The sequence below is a fragment of the Mustela nigripes genome, chromosome 4 (genome assembly GCF_022355385.1).
Source record: "Mustela nigripes isolate SB6536 chromosome 4, MUSNIG.SB6536, whole genome shotgun sequence".
Classification (NCBI taxonomy): Eukaryota; Metazoa; Chordata; class Mammalia; order Carnivora; family Mustelidae; genus Mustela; species Mustela nigripes.
Window position 1 is genome coordinate 4,003,595 of NC_081560.1, and position 13,692 is coordinate 4,017,286.

Consider the following 13,692-nt stretch of genomic DNA (forward strand, 5'->3'; position numbering starts at 1 on the left):
CGGGCAGTGACCGTCAGGGCTCTGTTCTTGGTCAGCAGGCGTTTTCCTGCCTGATGTCTTGGCTCTCTGCCATTGGGGTAAAAAACACGCTTTTCCATTCTGTTCAGCCAGCACCGTGTTCCCCTGCCATCCTACGGGAATAACGGGATCCCACGTGATGCATGAAATGGAGAGTTTTGTGGCTTAGACCAGAGGAAGAAGAAAATGAATTGAAGCTCTCTCCCCATGGGGAGACGGACGCTTTCTCTCCTGCTCTCACTCATGCTCTTCTTTTAACTTGGTATTTCGTGCACTATTTGCCATCATGTCAAGGACAGCAAATGCTATGGAAGGAATGTCTCCGCCTGCTGCTGGCGTGCCTCCCTCCCTTGACTTTTCAGCCTGTGCCCCTCCTCAATGGGGCATCTCCCGGCTCTTTGACGCCAAAGAGTCACAACAATCTGCTAGCAAGTGGGACAAGCATCTTATATCCATGGGATAAGCATTCAACAGATACATGTTAATTCTCTATCACCGCCTAACAAACCACCCCAAAACTCAGACTTACAGCAGTCAATACTTACTATCCCCCAGTTCAGCAGGGGTCTGTAGCACAAGGACCATCAGGAGTTCCTGTCAGATGAATCACGGGAAGACTTTTCCGAGATGGCTCCCTCACAGCCCTGCCCAGACAGTGCCGACTGCTGGTGGGAGGCCGGTTCCTCACCATGGGGACCGCTCCACAGGACGACTTAAGTGTCCTCGCAAAGTTGTGGCTGGTTCTCCCCAGAGCAGTGATCCAAGAGAGAGCAAAAGAGAAGCCACAATGCCTTCTATGACCCAGACTTGGGAATCCAGCCCCACCAACTTTCACAATACCCTCTTGGTTACAGGCCATCCCCATTCTCTTGGGGAGGCAGGGGCTGGACACCGGGAGATGAGAATTGTTGGAATCATGTTGGAACCAAGTACTCTAATTGTAGAAAAAGAAAAGAATGACAAAGCTTGGTTTTGAGTTGTTTGTGAGTTGCCTGCACAGTAGTTTCATGTTGACTTGTCCTGTGGACTTGTCCTGAAGCCTTTGTTATCCACCCGCTAAGCCAGTCTTGTGCTCCATCCTCCTCACCCCCAATCCTTGCCTTTTGCCTGTGGTCAGAGATTACAATCCACCAGTGGGAAGCTGCTCTCATTGATACGTGCGGAGAAGCACTGGGAGGCTTTGTTGATGAGTGATTGGAGTCACTGCGAAGTCAATTTCTCTGACCTCCACATTTCTTCTCATACTCAGGGTGATGGGACCACCCCAGCAGACTTTATGAGAGTCACGAGAACTTATACATGACTCACACACAGCAGACTTCATCTGGGAAGTTGGAAGGCCTCCCAGAAATTCAATTTGGTGGGTCACTTTGACTCGAGTGCTGCGTTCACTCATCTGTTGAACAAGAGTAGAAGAGATCAGTGGTTCTTGAATTTGACTGATTATCTCATTCTTCCGTGTTAAAATCAGATTTCCAAGCCCCATCCATGAACATCATGATTCTATGGGTATTTGATGAGCTCCCAGGATTGACATCTTATATAAACGACTTTAGATGGTCTGATGGGCTAGGGATCATTAAGCTCAGCTCAGATTTTCTCGGCTGGAGATGGAAGACCCTTTTACTTTGGGGAGAGGAAAATGGTGAGTGTTTGGTTTTTTTTCTCCTTGAGAAGAGTTTTTACATTATAGAGAATGGCCTAAAGGACCATGGTCTTCTAGCTATGAATAGCTAACACTTCATGCTTCTAGGTAGAAAAGACGTTTGTGTACAGTGGTACAAAATCTTATACAGTAGGTCCGGTCTAGAGAGGCGGGGAGGGTAGCAGATGGAGGGGAGGCGTAGAGGGAGAGGAAGAATCCTAAGTAGACCCCCTGATCAGGGCAGAGCCGGACTCGGGGCTCGATCTCATGACCCTGAGATCATGACCTGAGCTGAAACCAAGAGTCAGTTACCTAATTGACTGAGCCCCTCAGGTGCCACTGGACAGCATTGCATCTTAAAGGTTTTTTCAATATTAGGTCTTTAGAAGCAATGTGGGCCTGACACATCTGGTTGGTCTCATTGGAGACAAATTAAAGCAATAAGATAATGCAAGTCAGGAAGAGAAAACCAATTAGCAAGTTCATTTTATGCCCTGTCAAAATTTAAAAAAAAAAAAAAAAAAAAAAAGGAAGGAAAAGGGAAAGCTAATAAATGCCCTAAAAAAAATTGTTATTTAACCCCGTGAACCAGATATTTCCTGGAGTCCAAGAACTGAGAGTTCCAGTGGTAATTAGGGGAAGACAAATAAGCTATTCAAATTATAAATAGGAAACATGCTTTCTAACCACTGGCTACTTTCTCCATATTATTTCAAGGGTGACCAATTCCAGTAATAATCACAGGAATACCTAATTTGGTAGAGATCCCATATGGCTTGTAAATTATGGTTTTATGACAACAGAAACAGGCACTCACTACACAGCTCCATGGAGACCACCACCACAGAGCAAGGAGAGAGTGAAAGAGTTTATGATGTTGGGTCTGGAAATTGCCACCTTGATTCTAGACCCCTCGGGCAGCTTCATGCCGACAGGGAGAGAAAACTGGAGCCCTCGTCCAGCCCCACAAGAGTGACCAGCTCCTGGCCTCTGTGTCGGCATTGACCTCCACCAGTCTGATGTATGGACTCTTGACAGGTACTTCGAATCCTGAGCCGCCCTCCACAGACCTAGGAGGACCCCACAAATCTGGAGGACAGTCCACGCTCCTAGGAGAGGGTAGAAAAACACACTGTCTTAGAGTCTTGCCCTTGGTTTCTGCCGGAGGATGTGGGGGCTCAGCTCTGCTATGTTTCTGCTTCTTGAGCTGCAGAGAGAGCTTCTGAGAAGAGGGACCCCACCCTCTCCCCACCGTCCTGCATTCTCTCCAACCCCTCCCTCCTGCCTCCTCAGGGAAGAAAGAGAGCCCAGTGCGACTGGCCAGCACTTGACAGGTTTTGGACCGTATTTTTAAAATAGGTGATGTCATTGTATTCCAAGCTTGGGCACAGAATGCTCCCTCGCCCTCACCTCCCTCTGTTCCACGGTCTGCCCAGGCAGAGAGAGCACTCCCCCCTGCCTCCCTCCAGGGGGTGAGAAAGGAGATACCCTGCTCTGACCAGCCTCCGCCCTGCTTTCTCTCTCTCTCCGCCTGTCTTCAAATGAGCTCAAGGGTCCTAACTTCTTGTCCATGTAGCTGATTGAGAAAACAGACTTGGAATCCACGGACCTCGATCCTGCATGACCAATGATTTCAAGCCTACACTGGGTCATCGCCAGGTTCTTGGTGGTAGTTCAGTCCTTACCTAATTTATAAAATGTAGGTGAATCCACCATTGTTCCGAGCCCTGAAGGACAAAAAGAAGAAGAAGAGGGAGAAGCAGGAGGAGGAGGAGACGTACCAGGGACCCTCCGTAAGCAGCACCCAAGGTCTGTGGTTTCTACAGCCAATCCCCTCGGTCTGGATCCCGATATTGTTCCTTCCAGGTTCTATGACCTTGAACACACATTCACCTTGCCCAGCCTGGTCTTCCTCTGTATGTGAGGCCAAATGATGTTTGCCAACTCAAAAGATTATTGTGAAGATTAAGTGAGTTAATACATGTGAAGCATGATGTTCTAAGTGCCTGGAACATAGTCCAGAATAATTGTTTTTGTGATTTTTCCATGGCTATTGACATCAAAATAAGAAGTTATCCCTTGAGGAATCCATGTTCGAGTTGAACAATGCGTGGCATCTCTAGAATTATAAGGGCATGAAGTAGATACGTGGGGTTTGGTTGACGTTTCGCTCCATGTTCATCAACAACCACAAACTCGAGTATGTCGTCAGACAGTCTCAGTAGAAGCACATGACCCAGACTGAAGAGGACTCCTCTCCCTGGGGAGACAGCAGCTGGGACAGCGCCCCTCCGTAAGGCGCTAAACTAAGGAGAATTAGCGAGTGGCAGCACGGTCCAAGGACAGTAATCGGGATGCCTGACGCTGCCAAAGAAGACAGCGAGTTGGAAAATCTGCACATTTTTAATCCAGAGAGGAGCGGAGCACGGGCATATGCTCTGCACTCGTGGGCAGCCCGATCTAGGAACGACCATTACACTGGGGGCCACCCTGAGCTCTACTCGTGCCTCCTGCGTGACATGCTGTGGGACCTTGGGTAACTTCATTCATCCCGTCGATCTTAATTTTTCTCATCAATACGATGCAATGGCTCCCGGTTCTTTCCAGCTCTGATGTTCCAGGATGCTGGAGGGAGCCCTGGACTTGGATCGCAAACCCCCCATCAACCGGCCCCTCCCATTTCCCTCCCAGAGCTCTGGCTGCAACCAACCCCGCCGGACGGGAAATGTGAGAGTAGCTACACCGGCGGCAAAGTTGTCTGGGGAACAAAGCTTGGCTCTGACATGGAAGCCACGGGTGCGGCCATGTCTGCGGCCCCTGGACTGAAGCCAAGGTCACAGATCGTGACTGATTTACGGACCCAGCCACAGGCCGCTGAGTTTGAACTAGGAAGAGTCCAAGTTCGTACAAGGGCCTAACAAGAGAGAGCAGGGGCAGTGCCCCCCCCCCCACCCTGACAGCGTGATTCTCTAGAGGGAAGACAAGCTCCTTCCACTCCTTGGAACATCATGGTCTTGCCTTTGTCTGAGTCCCTTTTCTAGGAAAATGTGATGACGTAATGGCATCTCCACGTTTCTCTGAGACTCCACAGCAAGCTCTCTGAAGACCCCGTGGCTTCTTACTAACGTGTGACATCAAGTGCACTCAGATCTGGTGCGTCCGTCACGTCACGCAAGCTGTGTTCCTGGGTGCGGCGTGGCTTGAAGGCTGATCGGAAGGGAAGCCTAACGGACCATCCTCCTCTCTGAACCGGGGAGAAGGGACGAACAACAAAATAAGTTATTAAACCTTTAAACAGAGACTCTTTTCTCTTCCACCTCGTTTATAGAAACGCTTCCTAACTATTTAAACTTCTTCAGTCTAGGTCTAAAATTCTTCAGTCTTATCACGGTTCAGTGAAAGAAATAAAAATCTTGGAACGGGAGATGCAGTTATTGACGGTTGCTTCCACGAGACACTTGGGTACAAGATCTCTCTCGATCCCGCCGGCAACCTCACGATGTAAACAGCATTGGCCACATTTCCAAATGAGGGAGTGGAAGCTCTTCTTCAAAGAGCTGCTTTTGAAGGGGGTTTTTCTGATTCTAAAACCCATATTCTACGTGACCACGGTTTCCCTGAGTCAGGAAGGCGCATCTCACCGCTCTCCGCACAGACATGGAAGAGAAGCTGCAACCGAGGATAAGCGCACCCACGGGGCACCAGACCGTCTCCGAACACGCGGCACACACGCAGCTTTTGGAAGCAAATCCAAACTGTAAAGTGCAGTGCCCACGCATGCCCTCGCAGCCGACGGGAAGGGGGAGCTGACGTCCCAGGCTCCAGCACATCACGCACACATCTTGGTATCCTGAGTCTCCCAAAAGGAGTTTGAAGAGCAAAGCTGTTAGACTGCCTTGATCCTAGAAAACGTCATAGTGAGCCTCGTACGCTGCCTGCTGTCGTTTCCGGTCAAAACAAACCCACTTGCTAGAAGGAGAGTGGGGCTCCCCTCGTCGAAGTACAAACGAGGCTTCTGACTCTATTACACGGTGTGATTATCCAGCAATTCAGAAAACTTACAATACAATGAGTTACAATGCCACGGATGCAGGAAAATGGTTAGCCCGTGTGCGCGGCAATGGAGGTAGCTGAGGTGCACAGATGGGGACGTCCCGTGTCTATCCGTGACCCACTCAAGAAAGTAAAATGTCTTCACGGTCTTCATCTCAGTCCCGCTGTGCAGTAAGGGGTAAGAAATTCTGGGCCCCAGGGGAAAGGCAAGAGAAAGCGCCAGCACTCTCCTTTCCAAGTCTACAGTCATCACAGCCATTCCCATTGCTGATCAGGCTCCAGGGTCATTTCCCAGAAGGGTGAGCCTCAGCCCCGCTGCTCTCTGCCTCCTTCCTTACCGGCATCCCCTTCCCTTCGTAACTGGAATTAAACCTCCCTTGTGTTCCATTCCTCAGCGACGAGAGGGTTCTCAAACTGCCCTGTATTAGTCTCAGCCTCCAAATAAAAGAAACCATTACTTTCTCTCTGAGCTTCTAAAATCTCTAATTCAGCAAAGTCCCTAGTTAGCAGAGCAAGAAATAAAAGCTCACTGCCCATGGGTCTTCTGATGTAACTCAGGACCCTCCTCTAATGTGTGTCGTTCGAGTTCGAGACCAGCGCATTCCGCTGTGACGGAGGAATTTGACTGCGTGTGATTCCCTGTCTCTGGGTTTATGACATTCTGAAGGACAGCACCTAGCTTCCAAGGTAAAATCCCCCTGGCATCATATCTAAGTTTTTAAGAGCCCATCTCTTACTAGCAGGTCAACAGCTTCTAGATGACACACATTCCGTAAGATCATGGAATCTCACCAGCATCCACTCATCATCTTACTTCTTTTGCTATAAGGAAAATCCCTTTATAAGGACCAAACATTTAGGAGTTGACAATAAGTATAATAAGGGAGACCCGTGACCGATGGGAAAGGCCACATTCCCTTCTCCTCGGTTCTTCAGAGAGAGCTACGACGCCAGAGCATCTAACTGATGCCAGCGTGTCACACGGGGTCCCCCGAGCTGGGCATTCCTCGGGGTCTGTGAGTAACCTCCCCGGAGTGCCGGTGTTTGCCAGGTGGGGGTAGCCGTGCACGAGGGCCAGACACTCTCTTTGTAAGAGAGGCCCTCCTGCAAGTGCTCTCGCCTTAGATCCTGCCACCGCAGGTCCACAAATATCATTTCCATCTGGGGACAGAGAGCTGTTGGACAAGCCCAAGCCACGCCCCGTTACTGGGTTCTTGAAGAGTACGTTAGGTCACCTGGTATTCATGGCTTAACCAAAGGGTCGGCTCCTGTATTTTCTAGAAGTGATATTTAACCATGTAAATACATACACACATACATACCTACACATATACACAGTCTGTGTCAGAAAAACATCCTCATCTCTAGAGCTATCTAGTTGATTTAATATAGAGAATGCGATTTCATGACATATTCCGAAATTACCAGAGCATTGAACAGCATGTACAATACGAACAACATGTTAATATATATTCAACACTCACAAACTCATCACCTGGCTGAAGGAATAATCACCTGGCCTTTCCCTCCTCCGCTTCACCATGGCAACGCCCCGAAGGAAACCACCAGCCTGATTTGGGTGTTCATGGATCCCATATATTTCTTTCTGTAGAACCACACCTGCTTTCTCACGCCGTCTGCAGCCGGGTACTCAGTAATACATGTAGTGAGTGGCTCAGTCCCTCTATTTTTTAGATAATATCTGATAACTTGTGGTTGGTCTTACCAGGTGGGGAAGGTTTTCCATGTGAAGTTACTCAAAGGTACTCCCGCAGCACAGACGAGCACTCACATTTCCTACCCAGATCTCCGACTCCCTTCCGTGGTTCCGATCTGGAGTCAACGTCAGCATCACCGAGAACAGACTTCCCAAATGATCCTGATTAATACGTCGCTGGTAATCAGATAATGGATCACCAATTCCATGATGTCATTTATCGCTAAAGAACAAAAGCCACCACCCACGTCCCCTGTTCCTGGCAATTAGCCCTTCAGCAAATATTAGGAACCCAGCATGTGTTCAAAAGCACATGTTGCGCTTTCAGACTGGATATCAAAATCTGCAGTGAGAAAACAACACTCCCTATCGTGTTGACCGGACAACTGAGAACACGGAGTTGTTGAGGAGGTTCCACACAGGAAGCAGGATTTGAATTGAACTTGCAAAAGGTGTCGATTTGGGGGATAGATCCTGAAAAACAACCACATGTTTTCAAAAACCTCAATCTTTCCTCAATGTAGCAGCATCCTCGGGCCAGGTAAGTGTTAGAGGGGGGGAAAAGGAAAAGAAAGAAAACAGCCCTAAAAATCATGAGCTCATGCTGGTTCACTCTAGCAAGTGCATTTGGGTATTTCAATTTGAAGAAAATGTTGACTGGGCATTGAGCCCTTCATTCATTCTGTCTCTGCTGTATTACATCCTTTGTCTTGTGCCAACCACACACTTTATTTCTCCAAAGCTACAAGGCTTAATGGATCGTGCCTGACCCACACATCATCCTACATTTCTTTTATCTTAAGGTTCTCGAGCACTGTCCAAAAGATCCAAAGAACACCACCACGCGTTGGCAGGGTCCTCTCTGTCCTGTTTCCAATAATAAAATATACACCCACATATGTGCCCATACAAAAAATTTTAAAACTATTATATCTACAAGCTAAAATAAGGTCACAGTGTTTATTTTGACCAGAAAGGTCCCTTACCCCATTCTGTATTTGCAAATCTCAAACCCTTGCCACAGACCTCTGTCAGGATGCCTGGATGAAAACTAGCTGGGGGGGGGGGGGATTTTTAAAACTAGAGTTTTAGGTCAAACATGAAAAATAATCTTTATTTAGTGGATATGAGGTGACATTCAAAAATCTGGATTTAGAAGATGATAGTCTTTCCATGCATTACTTTCATGAGATGACTGTCCTCGGGTACTCAATCAGACACGAATCTAGGTGATTTTGTGGAAGTATTTTGTAGGTGTGATTAAATACTGTAATCACACTCACTTCAGGCCCCATCTGCCAGCAGCAGAGACCAACACTGAGCGGCTAACATGGCACCATTCCCTGGGTGATCAGCCAGCTACCCGGTGGAGGTTTGATTGCCCTGGACCCTTTCCACCCTGAAGAAGCAACATTTTGTTCTTATTAGAATAGCACTTACTCTAGATAGAGATTTGCCTTCCCTGCATGCAGTGCTTCTGCCAAAACTACCATCTATGGAGTTCCAGGATGCCTTGTCCACTCTTATGGTATTCCACACTGCATTACTTCCGATCAAGGAACTCACGGCACAGAAAATAAAGGATGGTCACGGTCCCGTGCTCATCCATGGGTCTGACCATGGTCCCCACCCTCCTGAACAATGATGGCCTTCTGAAGACTCAGAGCACCAGCCGGGCGGCAATGGCTTGCAGGGTGGGGGCAGGGTTTTCCAGAAGACTCTATACATCCTGAATCTTTGTCTAATGTATGGTGGGTGCAGTTTCTCCCATTGTCAGGATTCACCTGTCCTAGAATCGAGACCCGAAAATAAGAGTGGCTCCAAGAGTTCACCACAGTGATCCACCAGCAAAAATTTTGCTTCCCATCCTTGTGACCTTCAGGTCTGCTCATCTAGAAGTCTTAGTTCCAAATAAAAGGTGGCTCCTGTCAAGGGGAAAAGAAACAATGATTCCAATGAACTAAATGTTGAGATAGACACCCAGATACTTGGGGGTCCTCATCCCTCTGAATCAATGAGCAAAGAAGATTACTGTACTGCCTGGGGTCAATGACCTTGATTACCAAAGAGAAATGTGGTAGATACTCCAAGGAGAAGAAAACAAGAGGCCATCTGGAATACCAGGTAGCACTCCGTATACCACTTAGTACAATCCTGCCCTAAGATTAGAGTCAATGGAAGACTACAACCATTCAGCTCGGAGGGGACTGCTCATAGCCCAGATGCTGACAGTCCAGAAGACTTCACCAGGCACAGAACAAGGACCAGCTGAAGTGTTTGCTGAGCGTGAAGGCAATATGGAATGGGTAGTGGAAGACGTAGTTGTTAGGACCAGCTACAGCCATGTACGCAGTTGCTGACACAAGGGCTATCATAGTTGTAAGAATTTTGTCCTTATTTTGTTAGGAGTATGTATTTGTCTTCACCAAATATTTTCTTGGTTTTCTTCCCTATCTTATTTTCTTATTATTTAACATAAGGTGTATGAATAGCAGTTAACTTTACATCACAACATTTATGCTATGGATATCAAGGGAGTAAAGTGGACTTCACCCAAGGACTCTGCATCCTTTTCTGGGGAAGGGGGGGGCTTGTTTTAGTTGTACTGGGTCTTGTCAAGTAGAAGTAGTACAAGTGTGTGGTCATCTCTCTTTAGAGGCTAATTCTGGCTTCAAGAGTTGTGTTTGGTGCCAGATTCACAAGGGGGTAGATTGGACTGTGAAGGTCTGCTCATGCTGGGTTAGCTCCAGTCCTGTTCTCAACAGTATGCTAGTCCGTCCAGCTGTTCCTGTGAAGGTATTTTGCTCACATTGTTTTAGCTGGTATCATTCCTAACTACTTTCTTCTACTATGTGAAAACTTTTTTCTTTTTTTCAAAATATTTTTCAACCCTCAACCTCAAGTTTCACTACCTCAATAGCCCTACAGCCGGGGTAATTCCTGAGTTATCATCCTCGAATGACAGCAAAGGGGAAGAAAAAAAGACTTTCTCAGAACCATACAGACGCAGACGTAAAAACAATGAAATATACCCCTGTTCCCTCAGCACGTTTAGCCAAACTTGACGGAAACGCTGTGACTCTCCTTCCCTCCGGACCCTCCTCACGCCCGATAGTCTCACGACAGCGCGTACTTTCCTTGACATCAACGATCCTCCAGAAACATTTCTGTGTAATTAATAACCTTTAACACTTACTTCTGTTGGCTACGAAACCAAATGACTGTCATTCGTAACATTTAGTCTCATCAATTCTGACATTCTCTTGGGATTCGATTTCTGGAAGCGTCTGGTGACAAATGGCATTAGATAGAGAACGTTTATGTGACGAGGCAGCCGAGGCCGGGATCACATTAAAACGGACGGTTCTGAAGGCAAGAGTTTGTAAACATAGCCTACGGATCCAAGACATTGCAGAATTAAAGAGTCAGGAGGAGGCAAGGGAGTGGAATGCAAGGTGGGAGATGTCTAGTAAAGGAGAACCGTTCATTCTAATTTGGGGACCGGTATTGACACAGAAAATCAGGAGAGAGCAGCAAGTCGGAGTAAGCAGGCAACACTCCTATAAATATGGGGTCTGGCTGGGGCGCCTGGGTGGCTCAGTTTGGTTGGACAACTGCCTTCGGCTCGGGTCATGATCCTGGAGTCCCGGGATCGAGTCCCACATCGGGCTCCCTGCTCAGTGGAGAGTCTGCTTCTCCCTCTGACCTTCTCCTCACTCATGTTCTCTATCACTGTCTCTCTCTCAAATAAATAAATAAAATCTTAAAAAAATATATGGGATCTGGTGGAGAACAAGAAGTGCAAAATTCAAGCTGGTGTTCTTCCCGCTGAAGAGACAGCCGAGTGACAGCTGGTCAACTCTATCCCTTGAACAAGGAGTATACGTGTGGGGTACCGGGCACATGATGAGCGTCGGGCAACTAACTTTTCTCCGCACTAAAATTCCCTAGACAGCTGGACACACATACATGAGAGAATTATTTCCAGATACTAGACACTGACAGCACAGGAATAGGACTCCTGAAAGAAGGGAAAAAATGTGCGCCTGCCCATCACCCTGGTGACAGCCCGGAGCATTGCCTAGGTCGCAGCCTGCGAGGGGAGCTAGGGAGCGTCTGGGTAGCGGTGGGAACACCGTCTACAAATGGGAGATTTCGGAGAATTACGTGCACCCCACGAGTGTGTGGGAAAACTGGCTAGCTCACACCAACTCTTTAGTTCAGTTCGTAGTATTGTCGTAATGTTGGTTTTCCAGTTTTAATGAATATGTGTGGTTCTGTGAGATGTTGTCCCCTGGGAAGCGGGCAACGGGTCCGCAGGAACTCTCTGAGTAAAATGTCCAACTTCTGTGTGAGTGAAAAGTTACTGCCAAATATAATTTTTTTAAAAAATAGAGACCAAAGACTTTTTAGAGGAAGAAATATTAAGAGAATTCATTGCCATCAGACTTTTACTATAAGAAACACCAAAGGAACGTCATCTTCTGAGAGAAGAAAAATGATACCCGATGGGAATTTTCCTATACAGAAATGGAAGACACCATTCACAATGGGAAATACATGGTTAAACATGAAATAATAGTTATAATCTCAATAAAGGTTGATTGCTTAAACCAAAAATAATAAAAATAAAAGTGAGTTTATATTAGATATTTGTTAGTGCATTATATGCTTACACTGAGCACTTGGCTTAAAATAGCAGACGTTAGTTATCTCACAGTTATGGAAGGTCAGGAATTTGGGAGTGGTTCAGATGAGTGCTTCTGGCTCGGGATCTCTCATGAGGTTGTGGTCAGGTGTCGGGGAGGACGCCATCATCTGGAGGCTTGATGGGCAGGAGGATGGGCTTCCAAGATGGCGCCCTCCCATGCCTGCTGTCAGTCACCTCGGGACTCAGTGGATGTTGGCAGGAGGCCTCGGTCTCTCTCTGGATGGGCAGCTTGAGGGTCCATCCCCTATGGCAGCTGGCTTCACTCCAAGTGCGTAACCCAAGAGAGAAATCAGGACGGAGGGTGCAATGACCTGGTCTCAGAAGACGCACATTGTCTGAGATCCTAATCTCTACAATAAAGTCACTCAGTCCAGGCCATGCTCAAGGGAGGTGGCTGACACCCATCTTCTGAGGGAGGACTTCAAACAGTTTGAGAATATGTTCTAGAACGATCATATGTTCAAGGAAAATGTCTAGCGGCAGCAGCACAGAAGACGGGGGTGGGAAAGGGAAGTTTGCAGTCCTGGAGCCATGGACTACGAGTGAGACGGATCACGTTACAGGAGGGCAGACGGCTGCAAGGGAAAACCGTGTGCTGTAAACCCTAGAGAAAGCGCTGAATGAAGAATATATTGCTAATAAATCGTTAGCAGGGATAAAAATGGATCCAATAAAAATGCCCAAGTAATCAAATAGAAGGCAGCGGAAGGAGGACAAGGGGAAAGAGCAGACAGGACGTACAGAAGAGACATCGCAAGATGGTACACTGAGACCCAGTCACGACCGGGATCTTACTTCGCGTGCACGACTGAACGCGCAAAATAAAGCCAAAGATGATCAGCTTGGATTTCAAACGTAAAACTAACCAGGCGCCAGCCACAAGAAACACACTTTACATTGCGGCTATGTTAAAAACATAACACAAAGAGAATAAAAGTAAATATCATAAGAAGACTAATCAAATTAGAGCTGGAATGAGTATGATCATGACTGACCAAATGGATTCCAGAACAAGGAATATTGACTGGGAAGAAGGAGATTTCACAATAAAACAGTTAATTCACTCTTGAAAAAATCCTAAATAGGTAGGCATCCAATATGAACCTACAAACAGATTTAAAATATAGCATGCCAATGTGGATAGAACAACAAAACAATAGAAATGAACATGGCCAAAATTATCATCGGAGGTCCGAGCGCTCCGTCGAGGAATTGTTAGAACAGGAAGCCAGAGAAAATAACCAGGAAGGTTAGAGAAGGCTTGAAAGACACCATCCCAAAGCTGACCCGTGGACACTTAGGGAACGTCCCATCCAGTGACCGCAGAATAAACATTTGTTTTCAAGTGCAGACTTGAAAACTACACTCATACATTTCAGGGCAGGAACTTGCAAGCTACTGGCCAAATCTAGTCCAGGGCCGCTCTTTGGAGATGAGGTCTCGTTGGGACACAGACACACTTGTTTATGTATTACCAAGGCTGCTGTCACACTGCGGGGGCAGAGTTGTATGTATGGTGGCAACAGCGATATATATGGACCCATAAAG

At 47.1% G+C, this 13,692-nt stretch overlaps 1 long non-coding RNA gene across 1 annotated transcript in view; it reads right to left on the reverse strand.

Annotated features, from left to right (window-relative positions):
- Positions 1-1,331: 1,331 nt before the first annotated feature.
- The window catches only part of LOC132015539 (uncharacterized), a 253,741-nt gene continuing 241,380 nt past the window's right edge, over positions 1,332-13,692 (reverse strand). Inside the window, exon 5 of the long non-coding RNA XR_009403719.1 lies at positions 1,332-1,414. This is a non-coding gene — a long non-coding RNA (uncharacterized LOC132015539). The remainder of the gene's footprint in view (positions 1,415-13,692) is intronic.